This window comes from Enhydra lutris, unplaced genomic scaffold, assembly GCF_002288905.1.
Source record: "Enhydra lutris kenyoni isolate GAN:26980312 unplaced genomic scaffold, ASM228890v2 scaffoldscaffold8, whole genome shotgun sequence".
Classification (NCBI taxonomy): Eukaryota; Metazoa; Chordata; class Mammalia; order Carnivora; family Mustelidae; genus Enhydra; species Enhydra lutris.
The window spans coordinates 5,698,678-5,722,029 of record NW_019154092.1 but is presented as its reverse complement, the minus strand read 5'-3'; positions in this window follow the sequence as shown (position 1 = coordinate 5,722,029).

The following is a 23,352-nucleotide window of genomic DNA, read 5'->3' as shown; positions in this document are numbered from 1 at the left end:
CTACATCAGGATCCCTGCTCAGAAGGAAGCCTGTTTCTCCTTTAGCTGGGACCCTGCTTCTCCCTCTCACACCACTCCCCACCCCAGTGTTCCCTCTCTCGCTGTATCTCTCTCTGTCAAATTAATTTTTAAAAATAATAAATAAATAAATAAGGATCAGGAAACCTGGATATGGAATGGATGTTAGATGCCACTAAAGAATTATTGGAGGGGCGCATGGGTGGCTCAGTGGGTTAAAGCCTCTGCCTTCGGCTCAGGTTGTGATTCTGCGGCCCTGGGATCAAGCCCTGCATCAGGCTCTCTGCTCAGCGGGGAGCCTGCTTCCTCCTCTCTCCCCGCCTACCTCTCTGCCTACTTGTGATCTCTGCCTGTCAAATAAAATCTTAAAAAAAAAAAATTTAAAAAAAAGAATTATTGGAGATTTTGCTATGATAATGCTATTGCGGTTGTTTGTTTTTTTTTTTTTTTTTTAAGATTAGAGAAACTATTTACAGCCAGATTATATGGTTTCTGGAATTTGCTTTAATATTCCAGAAAATTAAAAAACAAGAAAGTAGGAGAAAAAACAATATTGGCAAAATGTTGATAATGTTGAAGCAGGAGATAGGTGTGTGGCATAGTAGTTGGAAGAAACAATGCCCCCCCCCCCCCCGTAGAGACATCCACATCCCACTCCCTGGACCTGTGAATATGCTACTTTACATGGCAAATGGGACCTTGCAGGTGTGATTAAGGATAAGGACTTTGAGGTAGGAGTTTCTCCTGGGTTATCCTACTGAATCCAATCTAATCACTGGGGCCTTACGTGTGGAGAACCTTTCCCCACTGTATGAGAGTCAGAGGGGATAACACAGGAGTGGGTCTGTCCGTTCAGGCTGCTATAACAAAACAGTACCCACTGGGTGGCTTCTAAACAACACAAATGTATTTCTCCAGCTCTTGGAGGCTGGAAGTACAAGATCAAGGTACCAGCATGACTGCGGAGACCGTGGTGAGAGCCGCCTTCCTAGTTCATCACCAACACCTTCTCACAGGGTCCTCACATGGGGGAAGGGGTGAGGGAGCCCCAGGAAGTCTCTTTCATAAGAACACTAATCCCATTCATGAAGGCTCCGCCCTCATGACCCAACACCTCCCGAAAGCCTCACCTCCAAGTACCATCACATCTGTCATTAGGATTTCAACATGAGAATTTTGAAGGGACACGAACATTCAGTCCAGAGCAGAGGGCCAGAGAGATGCAGCCCGACAAGGATTCTACCTGCTGTTAATGACGTTAAAGATGGAGGAAGGGGACACAAGCCGAGGAATGTAGGAGCTGGAAAAGGCAAGGAAATGGATTCTTTCATAGAAGCACCTTGATTTTAGCCCAGTGGGACTTCAGTTGGAAGAACAATAACAAATTTGTGTTGTCTTACATCACTAAATTGGTGGTGATTTGTTGCAGCAGCAATGGAAAACCAATATAAGCAATCGTTGTATGGCTAAAGTTTTTTGTTAGGTTTGTTAAGTCCACAAAACACAGACCTAACTGAGAAATACATTTTAGAAGTATTTCATTTATACCTGAAGCATAACTGAATCTGACCTAACAAAATTATTATGATGCATTTTAATTTGAAAAAGAACTATATGGGGGGCGCCTGGGTGGCTCAATGGATTAAACCTCTGCCTTTGGCTCAGGTCATGATCTCAGGGCTCTGGGATTGAGCCCCGCATCGGGCTCTCTGCTCAGCAGGGAGCCTGCTTCCTCCTCTCTCTCTCTGCCTGCCTCTCTGCCTACTTGTGATCTCTCTCTCTCTGTCAAATAAATAAAAATCTTTAAAAAAAAAAAAGAAGAAAAGAAAAAGAACTATATGATATAATGCCCTTTTAAAAGTATCATTGAGAGTCTAACTGTAAATGAAGGGATGGAGAAACATTTATCATGCAAGTATAAGTGACAAGAAACCTGGGATACTAACACTTATATTGGACAAAATAGACTTTAAGACAAAAACTGTACTAAGAGACAAAGAAAGACACTAACAATCCAACAAGAAGGTCGAACAACTATAGAGATTTAATATGCACCCAACAGGGGACCACCCACATACATAAAGCTGCCACTAGCAAACATAAAGTAATTGATAGTAATACAATAATAGTAGGGGACTTTAACACCCCACTTACATCAATGGATAGATTATCCAAACACAAAATCAAGAAGAAAATCGTGGCTTTGAATGGCACAATGGACCAGGTGGATCTAACATACACTCAGAACATCCCCTCCTAAGACAGCACAATACATGTTCTTTTCAAGTGCACATGAAACATTCTCCAGAATAGATCACATGTTAAGCCACGAAACAAGCCTTAACAAATTCGAAAAGGTTAGAGTCACATCATGTATCTTTTCCAACCACAATGCTATGAAACTAGAAATCAACTACAAGAAAAAAATGTGGAAAGAGCACAAATACATGGAGGTTAAATACCATGCTCCCAAACAATGAGTGGGTCAACTGAGAAATCAAAGAGGAAATCAAACAATATATGGAGACAAATGAAAATGAAAACACAATGGCCCAAAATCTTTGGGATGCAGCAAAAACTGTTTAAAGAGGGAAATTTACAGCAATATAGACCTACCTCAAGAAGTAAGAAAAATCTCAAAGAAACAACCTAATCTTACACCTGGCATGGCTAGAAAAAAGAAAAACGAAAAAAAAAAAAAGTAGAAGGGAGGAAATAAGAAAGATTAGAGCAGAGGGGCACCTGGGTGGCTCAAACAAAGGTTTGCCCTAGGCTCAGGTCATGATCCCAGAGTCCTGGGGTGGAGCCCCACATCAGCTCCCTGCTCAGTGGGAAGCCTGCTTCTCCCTCTCCCACTCCCCTTGCTTGTGTTCCCTCTCTCACTGTGTCTCTCTCTGTCAAATAAATAAATAAAATATTTTTTTTAAATCAAAGCAGAAATAAATGAAATAGAAACTCAAAAAACAATAGCCCAGATGAATGAAAGCAGGAGCTTGTTCTTTGAAAAGATTAACAAAACTGATAAAACTTTAAGAAGACTCATCCAAAAAAAAAGGGGGGGGACTCAAATAAACAAAACTAGAAAAGAAAGAGATATAACAACCAACACCCCAGAAATACAAAGGATTATAAAAAGATATTATGATAAACCAAATGCCAACAAATTGGACGACCTAGAAGAGTCAAATAAATTCCTAGAAACATATAGTGTCCCAAAACTGAATCAGGAAGAAATAGAAATTCCGAACAGATCAATTACCAGCAATTAAATTGAATCAATAATCAAAAAACTCCCAATAAGCAAAAGTCCAGGACCAGATGGCCTCAGAGACAAAGTTGAGCCATCATTTGCAATTTAACCATAATTTCCCTATAGAAAAATATTTACCTGCATCCTATCCATGGACACACTGGAGAAAAGTGAAACACATGAACAGAATACTCCAGGGTATTCAGATGTTAGCATTTTTTACTTCATTCACTTATGCAGCAGATACCCACAGAGTCTTTGGTCCTAGGTACTAAGTTTTCAAAGATCATTCCAGGGCTTGTGCTGTGAGATAGAGATGAAGCAGGGGGAAGAGAGAGTAGGAATCCTGACATTCAGGAGGACCTTTGTGAAGACAACATTTTAGCTTTCTATGCTGGGTCACAAATTACCACAAACCTAGTGATTTACAGCATTCTGCTCTGAGTCCCCTTCTAGCTCATGGTTGTTGGCAGAATTCAGCTGTGTGGTTATAGGACTAAGACCCCAGCTCCCAAGGCCTCCTGCTTGTGCCCTGCCACGTGTGTGGCCCTCGCCACAACATGGCAGTCGCTTCTTCAAGGTCAACCAGAGAACATCTGCCACTGTTGGGTCAGATTTACCTGACCGCTTCTGTTTCCTCTATAGACCTTACGGAATTCCTGTGACAATGCAGGCCTTAAAATAGTCTCTCTTTTTTTAATTAATGTCAACTTGTTAGATTCAATACCTTTACAATGTCCCTTCACTTTTGCCATATACTATACCCTACTCACCAGAGTGCTATCCTGCCATATTCATCGGTCCCACCTTCACTCTCAGGGAGCACTCAACATGGTGGGTACACTGGGAGACATCTTAGGGGACAACGTACTGTTCTATCTAGCTCATGTGGCATTATACCCTCATTTCAGGAGAAAGGCCAAAGTCCAGAGGGCCCCCAGCTCTCTGACAGAGTGGACTCCTGACTCAACCGTACACGTAACTGAACTCTATAAACAATCACGAGAAAATCCAACAAGACACCAAAACCGGGGCGCCTGGGTGGCTCAGTGGGTTAAAGCCTCTGCCTTCTGCTCAGGTCATGATCCCAGGGTCCTGGGATCAAGCCCCGCATTGGGCTCTCTGCTCCGCAGGGAGCCTGCTTCCCCCTCTCTCCCTGCCTGCCTCTCTGCCTACTTGTGATCTCTGTCAAATAAATAAATAAAATCTTTAAAAAAAAAAAAAGACACCAAAACCAAGCTGGGCGGGGGGAGGCTTACTAAGAGCTCGCTAACAATTTTATAAATGAGAGAATTGTTTTAATGTAAATTACTAGTCTCAATTTATCTGGCTTATAAACCTTGATTAAACACATTGAGTTCTTTCTTAAGATGCGTAAAAGAATGAGATCCTAAAGGAGCCGTTTCCTACCTCAGTTACGCATTTGCAACTTAGATTTGGTTCTTTGACCGTTGCAGTGTTTTTCCTTTTTTCTTAAGGTGAACATCCTCACTACTGAGGAGACGGAAACAGTTTCCCTTCCTCTATCATAGGTTCTTTAGTTAGTCTAACTAAATTGATAAAAACAGATTAACAGGTAACATCGAACAAATTTCAGGGTATCTGGCTGGCTCGGGTAGAGCATGCAACTCTTGATCTCAGGGTCATGAGTTCAGCCCTGCATTGGGCACAGAGCCTACTCTAAAAAAGAAAAGAAATTCATACTGGTAAATGACAAAAATTCAACTGAGTAAATTTTAAAGATTATTAATCACTACATGGATCATCAGCATCCCATCTAGCAAAGAGAGGGGAGCTCCAAAGGGCTAGAGAAAGGAAAAGTTTTTAAAGGCAAGACAAGAAAGTCATGAACAGGAAAAAAAAAAAAAGTATTTCAAGTGAAGTCACCTTCATTTGGGGACAAAAGTGTCTTATTAAGTGGAGTTCCTCATCTTCCTTTGGGGGACAGAGGGGGCCTATGTGACAGATTACCTTCTTGGTGCTGACCAGAAAACTCCTGACTGCTCGGTTAAGGCTACCTTTCTGGGGAAGTTTGCAGCCACAATTAGGTTAGGTATTAAACCCTGGTTTGCTGACATGGTCTAGCACAAGTGACTCCATTGCGGGCTTGTGGTTTTCTTTTTAACAGTATGTCCAAGAGGCCCATAAAAATACAAGATCCAAACAATAGCCAGGTTACTGAGGGTTACAGAGCATCCTGAGCTAAAGAAAAGAGTAGGGTCTGGGGTTGCCAAGGGCAGGAAAGCCATGCACAGGAAGGCAAGAGGAGATTGGAACACAAAGGTTGCCCCGTTCTACAGGTAAGTTTCTTCAGTAAAAAATTATCTCAGGTACTAACTCTCCGGTACAGGCCCCCTTTCCCATGTTAACTTAGGCAACTGAGGAGGGAGTAAAGAGCTTCTCCTGAATCTGATAGGTCTGAATTGCCTTTAGCTCCAAAGAGACATCTTGCAGTAGCAAAATCTGCTCCCATTTGGTGTCCTGTTTGACATGATGTCTAAAGTACAAAAAAAAAAAAAAAAAAAAAAAAAAGCTGGGGAGCCTGAATGGCTCAGTGGGTTAAGCATCTGCCTTCAGCTCAGGTCACGATCTCAGGGCCCCGGGATCAGAGCCCCACATCAGGCTCCCTGCTCAGTGGGGAAGCCTGCTTCTCCCTCTTCCTCTGCCTGTCCCTACGCCTGCTTGTGCTCTCTCCCTCTCTCTCTATCTCTGTCTAATTAATTGATTTAAAAAATAGAATACACAACACATAATCAATTTCCAGTAAAAATATAGCAGGGCCCCCCTTATCTATGGAGGATACATTTCAACACCCCCAAGGGATGACTGAAATGAAGGAGAGTCCTGAACCCCTACATACACTGTTTTTCCCTCTGCCCGCATACCTGTGATAAAGTTTAATTTATAAGTTAGGCCCAGGAAGAGTTTAACAGCAATAACTGATAATAAAATAGAACAATTAAAAATAGTTACTGCAATAATAGTTATGTGACTGTGGTCTCTCTCTCTCTCTCTCTCTCTCTCCAAATATCTAATTATCTAATTGTACTGTACTCATCTTTCTTCTTTTTGCAATGACACAAGTTGATAAAATGCCCGTGTGATGAGAGGAAGTGAGGAGAGTCACTTAAGCATTGTAATGTAACATTAGACCACTACTGACCTTCCGATCTGATCACACACCAGAAGGACAATTGTCTGCTTCCCAACCATGGTTGACCACAAGTAACTGAGACCATGGAAAGCAAAATTTAGATAAGAGGGGTGTGGGGGGACTACTGTATATTGGATAAATTGAAAACTTTAAGACATGTGAAGTTATTGTCTGAGATTCTATTTTAGGGAACTTTAATTACTTTTAAGGACAATAGCTTTTAAGCACCTTGGCTAGGGCTCTCCTGGGAGGGTCACTCTGATTTGTTCTGCATTCACATGTTTATTTCAAGTCAGAGTCCAGAGGGCAAATTATTAAGAGTGATTCATTAAAAGTTTTCCTCTCTTTCTTTTTAACATGGATCAGGGGACCATTTATCTATTAGCTGCTATGGACTGAGTAGATAGCAAAACTGAAACCCATGGACAATGCTTGGGACAAAACTAGCTGACGAGGTGTCCCCACATACCCCAAAAATGTAAAGGTAGTAAGGACCAACCACAGATAGCTGCTAGCCCCAGCGCTATCAACTTATGTGCAGGTAGAAACAGGGGAACGATGGGGAAACAGCCCAGAGTTTCCCCAGAAATGAAGAAGAGAACATCAGTAGAAAATAAGGTCACCCATCCAACAGCACCAAGTGCCAGGAGCCCATGGATAGACTTGCGGAAGGACTGCAATCCCTCCTTCCCTACCAGGTTAAGGATAAGACCCTGCACGGAGGGGAAGACACCTGGGATGGAATAAGAATTTTGCAGGACATGGACAAGAGAGATGTGGGAAAGAGAAAGTACAGATAAAAGTTGGAAAGGAGAGGACAAGATGGTGCCTGGTGGCTCAGTTGGTTGAGCGTTTGCCTTTGGCTCAGGTCATGATCTAGGGTCCTGGGATCAAGTCCCACATCAGGCTCTCTGTTCAGCAGGGAGCCTGTTTCTCCCTCTGTCTGCAGCTCCTCCTGCTTGTGCTCACTCTCCCTATCTCTCTGTTTCTTTGACAAACAAATAAAATCTTTCTTTTAAAAAAGGGGAAAGGAGAAATTTCAGAAAGCAAAATTGTATATTTTAGCACACTCATGAGCAGCAGAGGGCATTGCTAAGTGAACTTTGCTCCTGAACTCTGCGCCTTTGGGATGCTCAAGAGAAGGAAATGCACATAAGAGTAAACATTAGAGAAGAATTACATTTGAAAGCTATCAAAGTTATTGTCAGGAAAAAAATAGAAAAAGTAGTGTAACATTCCCACAGGCAATGAAATTAGCCAGGAATGTTATGCCACAAAGTCATGCCCACCAAACAGACCCAGGCTGGAGCCCATTATTTCAAAACAAACTAAAGACATGAAGAGAATGAAGGAAGATAAAATCAGAATTAGAGGAACTCAGAAATGAAGAGACAACTTGGGAAAAAAATAGAAATAGAAGAAAAAAATTTAAGAAATAGAAACTATATTGAAATGACTATGAGAGGAAATTACACAACCCATGGCACCTTAAAACCAATGAGAAATGAAGAAAGAGAAAATTAGTTTAGAAGTATATGACAGGGGGCACCTGGGTGGCTCAGTGGGTTAAAGCCTCTGCCTTCAGCTCAGGTCATAATCCCAGGGTCCTGGGATAGGGCCCCGCATCGGGATCTCTGCTCAGCAGGGAACCTGCTTCCCTCTTGCACTCTTTGCCTGCCTCTCTTCCTCCTTGTGATCTCTCTGTCAAATAAATAAATAAAATCTTAAAAAAAAAAAGTATATGACAAATGTGGATGATAGGGAAGAATATTGTACAGATAATAGGAATCCCCAGAGGATGAAAAGTAATATGAGAGAACAATTCTAAAACCTGTCATTCAAGAAAACTTTTCTGAAATAAAAAAAATGCACATATTTGAAAAATATTGAAAGCACACTCTACATACCTGAGACTCTCAATTCAGAATGCTGAACATCAGGACAGAGTCCAGTGAAATGATGAGACTTTCAAGAAAAATGTAAAGAAAATGTGTTTGGGCATCTAGGCAAAAAGAGTAAGAAGTGATTTATGAGGGAATAGAATTGAGATTGTAGGGGTCAAGGTCAGACTGCCCCAAGACAGGCCACTTAGGCATAAAGATGATTTTGATTAAAAAAAAAAAAAAATCAACACCCCCCGCCAAATCAAAACCGAGCAGATGCAGGAAAAGCTCTTTATCTCCCCCACAGCTGCCTAAAAAGAATTCAGATAGAGAATCCGTTCTGGGAAGGGAGCTCTCACCATGAATTCCTACGTTATACTACGAGCTGTGGCAGACAGGCAGGAACCCAGCAAGGCCTGTGTGACCCAAGCCCTCTATGTCCCATGATTTTTGAGTAGCCCAGAAAACATTCATTTACCCTTTTTCGTTATTCCCGAGGACTGTATTCCTTCTGTTTGAAGCCCCAGACCACTCCCCACTTCTCCTGACACGTGTCAGGAGACACGTGTACCCCATTCCATCTGTCTTTGGGACTTCCATGTCTGTGTGGATTCCCCCTAAGTACCCTATTGAGTTTGATTCTCTCCTGTTACTCTGTCTCATGTCAACATGGTCCTTAGTCCAGCTAAAAAAGACCCTAAAGGGGACAGGAATTCTTGCTCCCTGACAAGATTATCATCAGACTTTGACTGTACGCTTTATGCCCGAAGAAAACAGAGTATACATACTTAACATTTCATGAGGAAAGAAAACGTAACTGAAGAATTCTATACACAGCAAAAGTGAATTTCAAAGGTCAGGGTCCCAGACGATTGTAATCAACACGCGGGAATTCAGTGAATTGAGTTCCCATGATTTCTTCCAGAAAACAAGCTTCGGACAGTCAAAATGGCGAGGGAGAGACATGGACATAAAGGCCAGCGGTGAACATCGGAGATACAGTTTCTTTTGAACTCAGACCAAGTTTGCGTTCAACGAGAGTGTGGTGTGTAATAGCTGTCCACCCCAGACAGAACAGATGGAGTACAACTTCGTCTTGTTCTTAATGGGGGAAGAATGGAGAGCACAATACAAAAACAAATTTCTGATTTCAGTAAGCCTACTGGTAGCAACATTCTCGGCAGTGTTATTCTAAGACTTTTGCACATATAACAGGGCGAAAGCGACTTCATGACTATGGGGTATCCTAATCTCCCAGTTCCTGTGCACCTGACCCCAGAACTCTCGGTGTGGAAGAAAGGAGGTACATACAGTGCTGTGCTGAAGCCAGTTGTGTGCACCTCTTCCCAAACCGACAAGCAGTCCCATCCCACTGGACACATCCTTTGAAATCGGCCGTTCTAGGGGTGTGTGCACTGTTGTCAGGGAGCAAGAACAGTCCGCCCCCTTCAAGGTCTCTCTAGCTGGACTGAGAATCAAACTGACATGAGAAGAAAATCCAATTTCATGTCGTACGTTTGGGGAATCCACACAGTCATGGACGTTCCAAAGTCGGTCAGGCAAGATGAGGTCTATGTGTCATCTCGAGGTAAGAAGAAGGTCATGGGATCTGGGACTTCAGATAGAAAGAACGCAGTTCACAGGGCAAGAAGAAGAGTGAATATTCATTAATGAGATGTTGGCCCCACCATCCTGATGGGTCACCCAGATAAAAATCTATTTCTGGTTATAATTCTTATTCTTGGAAAGACCCTCCAATGGAGAATCTTCTATGTAGTTAAGGGAGGAAAAGTTTCTCTGGGGCCCACAGTCCTTCAGCTCAAGATAGTCTACTTGCCAAAGGGGTACGTTTTGGGGGGACCTGTCCCAAACCTCTTCACTATGGAAACTTGGGAAGGGGACCAGAATGTGTCACGTTGGCATAATGATTATTTTGATCTGAAGGCACTGAGAGACAACAAACAGGGCAAGAGCTCTCTGAACCCCCAACCCCCATCTGACTAGAAGCAGAAAATACATTTCATTACCATTTGTAATAGGAATTTCCATTTGTAAAGATGTCCTTCTCTCCTGTACTGGGAAGAGAACTAAGGAGACAAGTCTTATATCACCTGAGACTACATAAGAAACCTTACTAAATAACCTGTTTCTCATACATTTCCTATGCCTTCCCACAATTTACCAAATCCCCAGTTTCCTTTGTCTCGTTTCTTCTCTGGACTCACCATCATTTTTTAAAATGACACATAAGGGGCGCCTGGGTGACTCAGTTGATTAAGCATCTGCCTTTAGCTCAGGTCATGATCCCAAAGTCCTGGGTTCAAACCCTGAGTCAGGCTCCCTACTCAATGGAGAGTCTGCTTCTTCCTCTCCCTCTGCCCCTCCTCCCTGCTCATGTGTGCTCTCTCTCTCTCAAATAAATAAATAAAAATAATAAAATAAAATGCCATGTAAGCCCCAGGCCTAACGGCTTCTCTGAGTTTTTACTTCTTTTCTGAGAAGGCTCCGTATGCATGCAAAATAAACCTTTTCTCCTGTTAATCTGCCTCTTGTGGCTTTAATTCACAGGCCCCAGGTATGGAACCTCAGAGAGTAGAGGAAAAGATGTGGTGTTTTTACTCCCCTAGAGTTCTGACTACCACAAAAGGACAGGCGGGACACCGCGACCATTTAGGTTGTAGGTGAGAACTCAGGATGACTGACAAAACCGGCAACTTCTCAGATTTCTGATCCGATGATCTAAATGTAGATGAGCAGGAGGAGACACTCGGAAGAACTAGTTGTTTGGGTATTACTCCTGGGGGACTCTCGGTTTGGAGTACTTAATGGTTATTGATTCTTGCTATCCCAGGGACAGTCACTGCTTTTTTTTTTTTTGTCTCGTTTTATGTCAGGATGTCAGACCTGCTTCTGCAGGCAGCCAGCCTTCAGGTTGGGGAGCCCCAAGAAATTATAGCTGACCAGACAGAGACGTGGGCTGCACCCCACTGATGCTGACATTCCCTGGACCCCTGCCGTCCTCGGTTCACTTAGGTCTTTCTTTTGTCTGTCTTTGGCAGTGGCTCTGGAGGGTGGTGGCTGCATCTTTTGTGCCCTCTTTGGAAATGCCTCTTGTGTCCCTGGTAAAGCTATAAAAAGGCTTATTGATTTTTGTTTCGAGTCACCTTGGTAATGGGTATCCTTTTGGAAAGAAAAAAAGTGGGAGGCTCAACACTGCCAGGAAAATTCACTGTTTGTCTTTGCCAAACCTGATAATAATACATTTGAAAAGATTTTTGAAAACATTTTATTTACTTCAGACAGAGAGAGAGAGAGAGAGAACGAGCATGAATGGGGGAAAGGGCAGAGGCAGAGGGAGAAGCAGGCTCCCTGCTCAGCAGGGAGTCTTACATGGGGCTAGATCCCAGGACCCTGGGCTTGATCCCAGGACCCCAGGATCATGACCTGAGCCAAAGACAGAGGCTTAACTGACTGAGTCATCCAGATGCCCCTTGAAAGGACTTTTTTAAAAGAGCACTATGGTCAGAAGTTGCCCACTTGGAAGTCAGTATTTAGCCCCTGACAGGATCTATTTTTAGGACCCTCACCTATAAATAACTGAGCTAAAATGGAACGATGTGCTCAGAGGGAAAGAAAACAAACTCAAGCCTTTGTGGAATGATTTATATTAAAAAAATATCCCAAAGGCACATTCCTAAATCCAGAATTTAGGAATCCTTGGATTTTCATCTTAGTTAGAAATCTTCCTGAAAGAAACCAACACAATGTAGTTGGACATGCACGTCAGCCCCTTGATATTATCACTGAGGTGACTGAATTCTTTGGGGTTAAAAGGAAGAACAACTGTCCTATATTACTAACTGAATCTTTACAAAGACAGAAACTGAGGCCCTAGAAGTAATTCAAAACCCAACCACCATTCTTACCTGTTCCCACAACCCCCTTGTTCATCGGATAAGACTTACGGATACTGTAAAAGGTCAGGACCTGGGAAATTGGAACTGTTCTGCACTTAAGAAAAAAAAAGGGAATTTTAAATAGTAATTGCCCCAAACCTCTGATAATAGGAACTGTCCCTTTAAGAACCTGAGAGCCCTTTCTTTGAAAAATAAACTTCCATGGAGGTAGCAAATGGTTTCCTGACTGACAGCCATCTTACTCCAACTTCTTGAAAATGAACTGGATATTTTTTCCACTTAGATAAGCTTTTAAAATCCTCCAAACACCTATTGGTGTTTCCAAAAGGTCTCTTGTCCAAAATTCAATCCATACCCCTATAACATTACATATCAGGGCAAACGAAAAATCTTAAAAGTCTTCTCCACAAATATTGGTAAAATTGAGCAGGTTACCTAAACCCATTCCATCTGCCAGGAACACAATTTAGATCCAACTATTTTACATAAACTCGTGGGGTTTGAATTCTATGTTTGCCTCACTTGTGGCTAAAATTTTAGGATGAAAGTTTTAAGATTCTTGCTGGATCTGCCCGCATATTTGTATGTCTGTGTTTGTAGGATATGTATATGTGGTGTTTCATTCTTCCAGATGGTATTGCCAGAATTAATCCATAAATTTCCATATAAGAAATCTGTTTGGAGATGCCTGGGTGGCTCAGTCGGTTAAGCGTCAGACTCTTGATTTTGGCTGAGGTCGTGATCTCAAGGTCGTGGGATCCAGCCCCGTGTGCACTCTGCACCCAGCACGGAGTCTTCTTGTCCTTCTTCCTCTGCTTCTGTCCCTTGCTTCTATCTCTATCTCTAAAATAAAATAAAATCTTTAAAATCTGCCCCTTAAAAAAAAGAGAGATCTCTTCCAATCGGCTTAGAAAAACATAAGCGCATATATAAAATAGATATGCCTAAAACTTTCAGAAAAATAGGAATTAATCCAAGTAGCTCTCAAGTTCACATGAACTGGCATAATTTTTGGTAAATAAGGCTAATTTCATATTGTTGGTTTAATTAAAACAGATATATCGTCAAAGTTGTCAGCATTTAGAATAATGCAGACATGCCATTTTTATTCTCCCTAGGTTATGTTATTTCTTTTTTTTTTTTAAGATTTTATTTATTTATTTGACAGAGAGAAAGATCACAAGTAGGCAGAGAGGCAGGCAGAGAGAGAAAGGGGGAAGCAGGTTCCCTGCTGAGCAGAAAGCCTGATGTGGGGCTCGATCCCAGGACCCTGAGATCATGACCTGAGCCGAAGGCAGAGGCTTAACACACTGAGCCACCCAGGCAAGGTGCCCCTACAAAATTCTGTTTTATAATACAACTGTCCAAGAATAACTCTCAAGGGGCACCTGGGTGACTTAGTCGGTTAAGCATCTGCCTTCCACTCAGGTCATGACCCCAGAGTCCTGAAATGGAGTCTGAGTTGGACCACTGCTCAGCAGGGAACCTGCTTCTCCCTCTCCTGCTGCCCCCTCCCCCTGCCATATGCACATGTGTATGAGCTTGTGCGCTCTCTCTCTCGCTCTCGCTCTGGCTCTCGCTCTCGCTCTCTCTCAAATAAATAAATAAAATATTTAAAAATTATAATAATTTCCAAAATCTTTTTGGTAACTTAAAACTTTAAAGTTATACTAGGTTAACTTAGATGATAGATATTTGTAATCATTTCTAAATAAGATAAAATATAGAAATTAACTACTAGACATAAGATTAATTTTATGTACTTTTGGCTTCTTATTCTTACAGAGAAACTAAGATATTTGGGTCTGTCAATAAACATGTTCTTTTGCCTCATTGAAATTTGTACTTTGAAGAAACATATACGCTTCTAAAAATCATAAAATGGTGGGACACCCGGATGGTACAGTCAGTTGAATATCCATTCTTGGTTTCAGCTCAGGTCATGATCTCAGGGTTGTGGGTTCAAGCCCCACATGGGACTCCCTGCTCAGCTCTAAATCTGCTTAAGATTCCCTGGCTTCCTCTCCCTCTGCCCCCTACCATGCTCCCATTAAAAAAAAAAAAAAAAATAGATCTTAAAAAATTAAACATAAATTATAAAATGGTGTGTTTTGGGCTGATTTCAGCATGGCCATAGTGATGCTTTTGGTTACAATGCCTGTGGGAACTCACCTGGGCCCATCCCGTTTGTGGCAGCCCCCATAGACCTACTGCCTTTCAGAGCCAGTGTTGTAGCTGGACCCGTTGTTGTGCTTGTTAACATGAGTGCCAGATTCCCCACAGCAACAACCATTAGAGAACTTAGAGAAAACAAGGTTTATTACTCCTAAGTCATGAAAAGTACACAGCATGCCTGGGGCCACACAGCAGGATTGGAGTAAGGATAGTAGGAGAGAGAGAGAGAAGAAGAAACTGGGGGTTTTCCTTTGTGCAGGTTGGGGCACTTCATCTTAAAAATTGAAAAGAGTTTTCCAAAACTTTAGCAGAGAAGCTGATAAGCTTATGAGACTATTAACCCAGTAGTAGCAAAATAAGAATTAATTACAAGGAACTGAATGAACTTAAAAAAATTATTATGATTTCTTTCATGGTTTTGCTCAGGATATTACTGGGTCTTTAATGTTTTATTTTCCAGATTCAAGGAAACATCTTCTCTTAAGCTATCTATATAACTTTCAGCAACTTGGTAGATTATGTTTTTTAAAACAGAAACATTTATTTTTCTCCCTACCTACCTGATATCTCTAGAATTCAGAAAGTCTTATGGGATATTCTGATTTTGTGGCAATATAGTTACTTGTAGAAGTTCAATAAATCTGTCTTCTAACAGGACACAAGTGGAAAGTCCGATTATATTACAAAGGCTTTGAATGTCATATTTGGGAAAGGTGTGCATAGAATCAGATAGTCCAGACCGTCTTAAGGAACTAAGGTTGACATTATGGAACCATTGTTTAAAAAGATCCTTGAAAAACCAGCCTGGAACCTGGTTTGTAGGGTTCCTTGTCTTATGGGTGAGTAAGGAAGGTCACTTCCAGGAAATTCAGGATTTGGGGGGGACTTCAAGAAAAGGGATTCGCCCAAATCTATAGGTATTGCCAGAAAGTCTGTTAGGAGTTCTTTACATGGCTTCTTAGTCTCCAGATCCTTTTAAAAGTCTAATCTGAGATTCCTTATAAAAGTTCCAGTGGGGGGGCGCCTGGGTGGCTCACTGGGTTAAGCCGCTGCCTTCGGCTCAGGTCATGATCTCAGGGTCCTGGGATCGAGTCCCGCATCGGGCTCTCTGCTTAGCGGGGAGCTTGTTTCCCTCTCTCTCTCTCTCTCTCTGCCTGCCTCTCTGTCTACTTGTGATCTCTCTCTGTCAGATAAATAAATAAAATCTTAAAAAAAAAAAAGTTCCAATGGGGCGGAGTGGGGGGAGGGGGGCACGCCTGGGTGGCTCAGTGGGTTAAGCCTCTGCCTTCAGCTCATGTCATGATCTCAGAGTCCTGGGATTGGGCTCCACATCGGGCTCTCTCTGCTCAGCGGGGATCCTGCTTCCCCCACCCACCCGCCTGCCTCTCTGCCTACTTGTGATCTCTGTCAAATAAATAAATAAAATCTTTAAAAAAAAAAAAAAGTTCCAGCAGGGCTGCCTGGATGGCTCAGTCAGTTGAGCATCTGCCTTCAGCTCAGGTCATGATCCCAGGGTCCTTGGATCGAGACCCTCATTGGGCTCCCTGTTCAGCGGGAAGCCTGCTTCCCCCTCTCCCTCTGCCTGCTGCTCCCCCTACTTGCGCTGGCTCCCTCTCTCTGTGTCAAATAAATACATAAATCTTAAAAAAAAAAAAAAGTTTCAGCAAGGGGCACCTGGGTTACTCAGTGGGTTTGTTGGGTCCCCAATGTTGGGTGCCCCATAATGGGTCTGTGATTAAAGGAGTGAGACTGATACAAAGCGAAGGTTAAGCAAAGCTTTATTTTGCACCAAGCATCAAGAATCAAACGGAGCATTCGAGGCCGCGCCTCTTACAGAGAGGGCAACCCCTCTCTGTTTCACAGACTAGCTTTTATAGAGCAAAGGCCACGTGGTTGGGCCTGGCCACGCACAGGTCACCAATGAGATTGTAACACACAGAGAAAGCTGCACAGTCATGCTAAGTGACCGATTGAATTACAATTTACCCTAGTAGACATTTGAACCAGCCTATCACCTTGGTCAGAATTGGCGCCCAATGGGGCGCCTGGGTGGCTCAGTGGGTTAAAGCCTCTGCCTTTGGCTCAGGTCATGACCTCAGGGTCCTGGGATCTAGTCCCGAGTCGGGCTCTCTGCTCAGCAGGGAGCCTGCTTCCCTATCTCTCTCTCTCTCTGCCTGCCTCTCTGCCTACTTGTAATCTCTGTCTGTCAAATAAATAAATAAAATCTTTGAAAAAAAAAAAAAAAAGAATTGGTGCCCAAAAGGTGCCCAAAGGGCGGGGCCCATACTCCTTGGTAGCTAGGAAACAGTATGCGCCCCCACTGATTGAATACCTCCACCTGGCCTGACCCACCCTTGTATTTGGACTTTGTTACCTGGGACTTGTTTTTAAGTAAGTTCCCCCGGGGCGGGGGGTTGGGGGGGGCGCAGGGCAGGGGGCAGGGTCAATTTAAGTATTACTGCATAAACAACAAAATGGCAGTTCAACTGGGGTGGAGCCACTCTGCCTAAATAGGCCCTTACACGTTGATCATTTGACTCTTGATTTTTGGCTCAGGTCATGATCTCAGGGTCATGAGATCAAACTCCTTGCTCAGTGTGGAGTCAGCTTGAGATTCTTTCTCTCTCTCTGCCTCTCCCTCTACCCCTGCCCCAGCTCTCGCTCTCTAAGTAAGTAAGTAAAATAAATCTTAAAAAAAATTTCCAGCAAAACAAACTTCAAAAAATCTGAGGTCCGTTACTATTCTTGCTGCACTATCATGAATAATCAAGCTACATTTGATGAGACTAGGCTTATTTTGCAACTAAAACACTCCTGCTTTGATCATCTTTGCTAGAAATGGGGGGTAATTTTCATGAGAAAGTTCATGTTTCAGTGAAAAACTAGAACCTACCCTTGTGAGTGTTCATTGTCACTAAGCTATTTTGATTTCTTTGTAAGCTGGATGCGGCCATTTTACGGATTCTCTCAGGGATCAGTGTTTCCGTGTTTTCTCTCACCCTCCTGCCCTGGTGCCTCCGGGAAGTCACACCTGACTCCCCATGTCCTACCAACTAAACAAAGCAGCTCTGCAGGCTGATGCTGAATGGGTCCGTGCTCCGCCGGAGAAATAACGGTGCTCTGACATTGAGGTCTGCGCCATCACCAAAGACATTCAGACTGCAAACCAGGAAAGTCAGCCTCCCCTGCCGGCCCTCCTCCCCCAGCTAAAGATGCTTTGAGTCCCACATCTGAAGACCTTCTCCAGAGAGCCCTCCAAACTCAGAAATTGTGTGTGTGTCTGCTCTAATCATTGTTTCTTGTTTGTCTTTTCTTTTTTTTTTTAAGATTTTTTTTAAATTTATTTTTGCAAGAGAGAGAAAGAGAAAGAGTGAGAGAGCACCAGCTGGGGAGAAAGAAGCAGAGGGAGAAGCGGACTCTCCACGGAGCAGGGAGCCCCATATGGGGCTCCATCCCAGGACCCTGGAATCATGACCTGAGCTGAAGGCAGATGCTTAACCAACTGAGCCACCCAGGCACCCCACCAATTCACCTTTAATATGTGAAACTTCCTTAAAGTTTCAGATGTGGAAAAGGAAGGGAATCAGCATATGTCACCCCAAAATATGCCTCTATTTTAGGCAGATGGGTGGGGCTAGAAAGCTCTTCCTGTGTTTATTGTTTCTTTTTTGACTTCAGATCAAGAAATCCTTATGCCAAAGTGGCAAGAAAGTCATCAGATTGCCACTGCAGTCCTCACTCTACCAGTTAAAGCTGCTTCAAGCCCAAAATCTAGAGCCCTTCTCCACTGACAGCCCTCTGAACTGGCATATAGTCTACTCGAACCATTACTTTTTGGTTTTATATTGATTCCTTAGCAATGACCATCATTAAATGCCTGATTGCTCACACCCTACGCAAGCCTAACTTAGGTGGCCTTCCATTTGTTAAGGAAATTTCCACTTGCAAAGGTGTCCCCCTCTCCTGTACCCAGAATAGAACTACAGAGACAATCTCCTCACATGGGATGACATGAGACTGCGTAACAAACAATCCCGAACCAACCCTGTTTACCATACGTTTCCTACTCACCCGTCCCACAACTTACTACATTCGCCTTTTCCTTTGCCTAGTCTCTTCTCCACAATTTATGATCCTTTTTAAATGGCATATAAACCCTCAGGCCAACTGCTTCTCTAAGGTTTCATTTCTTTTCTAAAAGTCTCTGTACACACACAAAATAAACATCTTCTCTTGTTAATCCATCCTTTGTGACTTTAATTCACATGCCCCCTTTACTGAACATAAGAGAGTAAGGTTTTTTTCCTCTCCTAAATTTGCAAGAGCTAAAAATCAGGGCTTTGGGTATTAAGCTGTCAAGGATTCACCAACACAAAACTGCATATACATGTGACATTAAAAAGGTTAGATTAAAAGCCCTGGAATACTCACTCAGAAGTATCTCTATCAGATCATGAGGTATTTTGTTGTGTGCACCTGTATGCCTGTGTGTGTGTGTGTGTGTGTGTGCCCGTGTGTGTGTGTGTGTGTGTGCCCGTGTGTGTGTGTGTGCTGTTCATTTCCTAACTCTGTCACTGGAAAGGCCTATCCAAGATTACTAGGCTGATGTCTAAAGGAATTAAAGGAAGCTTGAAAAGGCTCAGGTCAAAGACCAGGATATTTGGACCTCAATAAAGATAATTACAATTAATTAAAACCCATAAGTGGGGCGCCTAGCTGATTTAGTCGACTGGGCATCTGCCTGTGGCTCAGGTCATGATCCCAACCAGGATCCTGGGGTTGGGCCCTGCATCGGGATCCCTGTTCGGTAGGAAGTCTGCTTCTCTTTCTTCCTCTGCCCCTCCTCCCCTTATACTCTCTCTCTCTTGCAAATAAATAAATAAAAATCTTAAAAAAAAAAAACCCAAGATATGTTGAAATCCATGAGTTCACATTAATACTGTTTTTAAAAACTAACTTTCAAACTGTACCATGAGGAGATAATCAACTAAGAAAAAAAGGAATTAAAATGTATCCTGTCTTTCCTATGTGAACTGTACACTGGGTTAGTGAGGTGTGGATTATGAAATGCTTTAGGGAAGTATTCCGAGCAAATAGATGAAAAAGACTGCATAGAATTACACTACAGCTGCTTTGTAACTCCTGTTGAATTCATGGTCCAGGCACTGAACAGCGATGACTCCCACCATCCCACATCAGGCGTGAGGTCCCTGCTGCCTGAAGAAAGAACAGACCATCTCCTAGAGCCTTGCCAAAGGGAAGAATCCAATCAAACTTCTGATCAAGGTGAAAATTTGCATGACAAACAGAGGAGAGTGGACCATGTTAAAACGTGCATGAGTACGCTGTCGGTAAATCCAGACTGTGGGGAATTCTGCAGGACAAACTCTACAGTCCGCCCACAGATAGGTTGTAAGGCAAGAAGAGGATGGAAATGGAGCTTTTCAGTTAAAAGAAACTATGATGAACACCAAGGGTTGTATGGCAGTCTCGAATCACTAAGCTGTACACCTGAAACTAATATTAGAGTGTTAAGTAACTGGAATTTAAATAAAAACCAAAAAAAAAAAATAATTATTAAAAGAAACTTAAAAGTCCTGGGGCACCTGGGTGGCTCAGTCTATTAAGTGTCTGCCTTTGGCTCAGGTCATGATCTCAGGGTCCTGGGATGGAGGCCCGCACTGGGCTCCCTGCTTAGCAAGGAGTCTGCTTCTCCCTTTCCCTCTGCTCCTCCAACCCCCTCTCTCTATCTCATGCTCTCTCAAATAAATAAATAAAATCTTAAAAAAAAAAAAAAAAAGGAAACTCAAAAGACATATAAAAAAGTGGACAAGACCAAACTGTATTGTCTACTTGGGTAATAAAACTACAAAGAAACATAGGGAAGTGGGTATTATGAAAGACAGGGTAATGATTACTTTTGGGGGCTGCATGATGTGACTGGGATAGGCACGTGGTTAAGGTGTTCTGGGGTGCTTGGCAAAGTTGTGCTTCTTGACTTCACTGGTGGTTTCAAGAGCGTTAGCCTCATAATAATTCATTAACCCATACATTTGTTCTGTGTGGTTTTCTGTGTCTGTGTTTTATTTTACAATAATTTTTTTTTAATTCCAAAACCCAAAAGGAAAACTGTGAAACTGGAGTTAATATGTTTCACTAACACTATCAAATGTATCAAATTTCTTCATTGTAAAAGTGAGTATCCATAAAAATATTACAACATTTGAAAATATTTTTTCTCACTTTGATCAAACCCCTGAGTGTGCCCAATGATTGTCAAGAAATCAAACATAAACTGAATATTATTCAAAATTAAATAATTTCAAGAACAAAATTACTCTTTTTGAAATCCTTCTGAATGTTTCACAACAAAAATACAAATACATATATAGTTTTTAATATGGATGTGGGTGCATTTTAATGTTTAATATAATGTCCAATGGGACTTAATTTGAAACAAGCCTGGAGCTTACAAAGTTTTTGAAATGGCCTGGAACAGGTGCCATGTGACAGCTTGGAAATGGATATAACTGGGTATGTGGCTAGGACTCTAGGTAACCTTCTGCTTAGTGCAGTAGTCAGGCATTCCAACTGGGGGCTAACTTCCTGGATCAAAATACATACTCTACCACTCATTAACTGTGTGGTCTTGGACAAGTTCCCTAATCCCTTGCTCTGCATCTGTAAAGTGGGAATGAGCAGTAAGTATTTCACAATATTGCTGTGAGGACTGTGCACTCCACTAGATACAAAATGTTAGAATAGTACCTGGCACATGGTAAGTCCTCAGTTGGCTTTAACCATTGGATGACCATAAACTGGGGTGGGTGTTCCACACTGTGCAAACAATGACATGGGCGTCTATCCTGTCTGCTTGTGCCTCTACTACCCAGAGCTAGAGAGCAAACTTCCATGGCGGGACAAGGGGTCAGGGTAGGCAGGGAGAAGGCAGACTGTAGATGACCGTGACTGTGGCCCTGGGCCCTCCACACCCATCACCCCACTCGGCTTCCAGCAAATGCTAAGCACAAGTGTCTCCCCAGTGCCCATGTTCAATGGACACACACACATACACACCCCAATGGATATATTCTTTAAAACAGCCATCAGCCTTTACTCTATTCTCTAACACATCCCAACATTCTGTTCTGAGGCTGGGAACTTAAACAAAATAGAGCACAATATGTGTATCAGAGTTACAAGTGCTAAACACACTCCCAAGACAGTAAAGTTCCCACACATTTTGCCCAATCCTGCCATCTAGTACCATGATCCCTACTTTGTTTTCACTTAAGTTTGAAAATTTTATGACTATTTTGGATTGCTCTCTTAGTAATCCTGTGAATTTGAATACATTACAAATACATACTTTTTTCTGCGAGGAACTTTTAACATGACTTACATTTCTTTTTTTTTTTTTTTGAAGAAGATTTATGTGTTTATTAAATGTGTTATCTTTTTATGGCAATTGATAAAGGATTGCCACTTATGGTAACAATGTAACATCTCCATTTATTTATTTATTTTTAAAATAGGCTCCATGTCCAGTGTAGGGCTTAAACAAATGACCTTGAGCTCGAGAGTCTCATGCCCACCAACAGAGCCAGCCAGATGCTCCTTAAGTTTCTTTTTTTTCAAACTAGGATTTTCTATAACTGTATCAATACCCCAGCCATACACCTGCTGTCAGGACTTCTCCCAGGGCTCTAGGAAAATGTCTATTAAATCATGAAACCCAAAATTACATTCTCTCAGTATCCTGGGTCCAAGAATCACTGTCATCTTGATCACTTTCATGCATCCACCTCACTGTAAATGTCAAAGTCTTAGAATAAACCAGTGGCCTTCGTTAATGAGTACTTCATTGTACTCCGGGACCCATCAGCTTAACGACGATCACACAGAGATGCTCTACTTCTCTTGGAATTCACATTCTTCCTCTTCTCTTTAATGTTCACCCCAAAGTGAAGACCCCGTGAAGATTACCCCTGACAAGCTGGTCTAAATTTGTGAGCACAGAGTCTAAAGAATTATTTCCGCATCAAAACTAAACTTGTAAAAATAAAAGAAACAAAACTAATCCATACTAGATCTGTAGTGTGAGACTTAGAGAGTGTCTAAGGAGTGGAAACCCTGTGCTGGAGTCCCAGTTCACTAACCTGACGCAGAGCCTGTTTCTTCTTCTTTAAAAAGGCAGGGGAGGGCCACGTGTGGCACCTGAGTGGCTCAGTAGGTTAAGTGCCAGACTCTTGGTTTGGGCTCAGGTCATGATTTCAAGGTCATGAGATCAAGTCCAGCTTTGGATTCCACACTCAGGAGTCTGCTTGTGATTTTCTCCTTCTCCCTCTACCCTTTCCCCTGTTTGCACTCTCCCTTCCCTCTCTCTCTAAAATAAATAAATAAAATCTTTATAAAAATAATATAAAATAAAATAAAGGAAGAAAATCAAATAAATAAGGGCATGTACCATATGACCATTAAGTCCCTTGTAGCTCCTTGATAATCCCCTTTCCAAGTATTTGCTCTTAGTTCCTCTGGTTTGTAGATGACTTTACACACAATTTCTCCACTGGGCTTTTCCATTTAAATCTTGGGTTTTATACTAAAGAGACCTCAAGGGGCCCCTACATTGGGCTCCCTGCGGGGAGTCTGCTTCTCTCTCTTCCCCTCACCCCACTCATGCTCTCTCTCTCTCTTACTCTCTCTGCCTCTCTCTCAAATAAATAAATAAAACCTTAAAAAATAAGAGAGAGAGACCTCAGATTACATTATGACACATAAACTAGCCTTTGAGATTGTGTTAATCATTGTCAGCCCCTGTGGCAGTTAGACTAAATGTATCAGAAGAAAAAGTTATTACTAATTCCAGTATTGTAATTACTTTTTTTAATTTTTTTTAATTTTAGCTTCCTATTCTGTTTGCTCTTCCTGTCATTTTTCTCTGCTTTTTCCCCT